The 3924-nt window shown below is 28.4% G+C and overlaps 1 protein-coding gene across 1 annotated transcript in view; it reads left to right on the plus strand.

Moving 5' to 3' along the window:
• The window catches only part of LOC108687935 (proteoglycan Cow), a 145478-nt gene that overhangs the window by 120277 nt on the left and 21277 nt on the right, over positions 1–3924 (plus strand). The gene's annotated exons all lie outside the window — the stretch shown is intronic.

Consider the following 3924-nt stretch of genomic DNA (forward strand, 5'->3'; position numbering starts at 1 on the left):
CTACTCATTAAAATAATAAACTCATTAAAATAATAACTATTTCGATTCGTCAGCTTCTCACTCTGTATATGATTATTATATTCTCCATTGCATGACACTATTCTTAATTTTTACCTGTTCTATATAGTATTAATTAATTTATTATTTAATCATATAAATGAACTTTTATTAATTTTAAATTTTAAAATTTATATACGCAGGAGTAAAAATTTTACTTTTTTAGATATTAATTGAACCGAGTTGAACGTTGAATCATAACGATATTTTAATCTAACATTTCAAATGCTAATGTAAAGCTACTTTCTCGAGTCTTTAATTTAGAAAATAATAATCGATTATAAATTGCTTAATTGCTCTATTAAAAATAAGAAATAAATTGTAATTTCACGTTACAATATTTAAACAACTGTGTAAATATGATACGTGTATACATTTGTCTATGATTATTTTATGAGTAATCAGATATCGTTTAAAATTTGTTCAATGTATTTTCAACGTTCAGTATATTTTGTAGGAAAATTTGACATAGAAATTAAATTACCAGAAATAATCAAATAATAACGAATGTTGAAGTTATATTTTTTTCAATAATTGATGTAAGAAACAATTCTACTTTCCGTAAGATTGCATATCTATTATATAGGCAGATTATTTGTAATGTAAGCCGTGATTTATGCGCAAGATTGCAATTTTCAACCAGGCAATACGGATATTTGCTTCGCCGTAGAACCCCATAAAAATGGATTACGGCAAACGCGCTATTTCAGAAGAAACATGAGTTTGTACTTTATAGCTTCGTGGTTTGTTCATTACTTTTAACTCTTTACAGATTTGTAAACTAGGTCTCTCGTAGTATTACTGCAGCTCTTTTAAGTTTTTTTATACATACATATTTCCTACGCTGTCACAGTAAGCAGCATTATTTTGCAAAATTGTTTTATCTCTAGTAAATCGTTAGAATATGTTGGAATTAGAGAGTGTTAATTAAATTTAGCTAGCTAAAATTTATGGGTTGACTAAAATTTACGTCTGACTTCTGGATTCGTATACATTTATTTACTAAAGAATTTTGGAGAGAGCGGAATGATTTCACCTCCATAGCACAGAGCAGACAGAAGAGGATACAGATGTACTCTCTGTATTTTTGTTCGCGTTAAGAACAAAGAGTCTACATATCACGTTTACGGTAGTAAAACGAGGCGGAGTCCTCTTTCTGTATAAATCACGTAGAGCTGCGTTTCCCTAAGTCGCGCCTTCGCAATATACTCTCTCACTCGTCGACGATTATATCGATTCGGTTTCAAGAAACTACTACTTTCGACGTGCAAAATTACAAGGTCGCATCGGATGTATTAAGCAAGAATTCGTTCGATGAGACTGTTCTTACTGATAGAAAAGAATTCCAAAAATTGGCAATTACAGATTCAATTAGTCATTTGTCATAGCACTCGAATTCCACTTCATGTTAACTTAAGAAAAAAATTACAATCAAGTTGAAGATACTTTGCATCTAAAAGCGTAAAAAACCATCACGCTCTGTATCACAAAGATAATTTAACTTTTGCTTTGCGCTCACAGCTCTCTTAAAAAAAAGATTAAATAATAAATTCTAAATTTTTTCTAAAAGTGTAGAATTAAAGAAGTATGTACATATATAAGTAGATTAAAAACAGAAATTTTTCATAGGAATTCTTTTCGAGATTTTGGAGAGTTTTACGATGCAATCAAACTTTTTTAATTTAAAAGTAAAAAGTTACGTACATTGCAATGTTTGTAAAAACAATTCTGTTACCATTGCGTTCAAACAAATTAAAACAAAAAATGTAGAAAATATCATAACTAAATAAAAATATACATATTAGATGTGGGAAAAAGTTCGTGGCGTTTTTTTAATGCTATTTAACGGGAAAAACGCCACGAACTTTTTCCCACACCTAATATACTTTTAAAGAAGAGGGGTTAAGGTTTGATTATATGTTTTTTAAATAATTTCCAAAAAAAATAAAGGAGGTAAAATTATCGGATTTTGGTTTAAACCATGGAATTTCTCTCTTGTGCACATTTTCTTACATTTTTTGATGTGCTGAATCATTTGCAAACTTTTATTTCGAATATGATCTGGTGGAATGTTAAAAATCACATTAAAAGTAGCACAATTTCATCAAAATCTGATATTTGAGTGCAATTTGTAATATTTTCCGATCAATTTAGCTTGAAATTAACAAGTAATTCAGAATATTAAAGAAAATAAAAAAAAAATGCTTTAGAAACATTCTATTTCTTTGATCAAAATTGACCTATTATATTTATACATTATTCAGGATATTTAGTAAAATAACCAATTTTAATTTAAGCAATAGAACTTTTTTCAAGTTTTTTTTTCATATTTTTTGATGTGCTGAATCATTTGCAAATATTAATTTCAAGTTAAACTGATGGAAAAATATCGAAAATTGCAATCAAAGATGAGATTTCAAAATTATGCTACTTTTAATGCGATTTTCAACATGTTTCCATCAGATCAGTTTGAAATAAACGTTTGCAAATGATTCAGAATATAAAAAAATATGAGAAAATATATATGCATAAGAAAAATTAATTTAGGCCAAAATAATTTTATTTACCCTCCTTTTCGAAAAATCTCTTCCTGAAAAACCCTTTGTTTTGTCTATTTCTCTACATTTTTTTTAAACATAGTTTGACATTTGAGTTCTCTCAATTATAAAACCATGCTAAAATTTTTTGAACAATTTATTTCTTTTCTCTTTTTATATTTTTTTACCAAAAAATTTGCACTAATGTCGCGGGGATGTCAGGAACCGAATTTTTTTTGTGTTGCATACTTTTTCCGTTTACAAATAAAAAATAATAAACCTAAATTTGATTTCGATTTTCTCTTGTTTCATTTCCTTGCTTTGTTCCTGCATTTTATAGAAGCTAACACAAAACTGCATACTATTGCTGCAATATTGTTGCTTCAAAATTGATTCGTTTTATTCAAAATTTTTTGGTCGGCACATTTTTATTGATATCGGCACATAAAAGTGCAACTTTCCACATCGCTGGTATACATACATTTAAAGAGAACTTTCCGATACACGAGACTCGTTTTTTTAGTGATGTTAAAACGTACAATTACTTAACAAGTTGTTTTTAGTACAGAACACTTTTCTTTCGCTCGATGAGAAACACTTATGCATGTCACATTTAGTATTATTCACCTTCTTTATTCTCGGAGATCTTATGATCTCCCTGGGGGAATTTATAAACGCGGCCGCTTGCGCTAAAAAGCAACGTTCAATATTGTAACTTCCATCGCCTGCAGCTCGTGTTGTATCCTTCATCCTGTTACCCGTGCATTACCGTTTCTATCCCGTTCAACAATAAATACAGGATGTATCTTAAACATAAGTTTAAGCTCTGTGTATAGGACACACAACGAGGAAAATTCTAGTATATACTCTTGTATATACCAAAAAAGAAAATCGAGTGTTCTTTTAAATAAATTTTTAACTAAGTATACATAATTTTACACAAGCCATTAGTTGAGCTTTAGTTTGTTTGAGTAATAAAAATGTAGTATAAAAGAGTCATCATTTTCTATAATTTTCTTAATATTTCTAAACTATCAGAAAGTCATAAATATATAATATTTCAAGAATTCATTTAAAATCACAACATCGATAAGGAGTTTAGAGTTATTGCTCTTTGATGAACGGCAATCATCAATTTTTTATGATGTTTGATGACAAAATATTCAATTTGGATAGTTTTAAACAATTGCTGTTTCAAAATTATCTTGTTTCGATAAAATTTTAAGGAGCCATGCGATTTTTGCGTTAAATTGAATTCCATAGTTCCTTTCAGAAAGGTTCCTTTCATCTCACATGAGATTTATATAGATAGTATATATATATATATATA

The sequence above is a fragment of the Atta colombica genome, unplaced genomic scaffold (assembly GCF_001594045.1).
Source record: "Atta colombica isolate Treedump-2 unplaced genomic scaffold, Acol1.0 scaffold220, whole genome shotgun sequence".
NCBI lineage: Eukaryota > Metazoa > Arthropoda > Insecta > Hymenoptera > Formicidae > Atta > Atta colombica.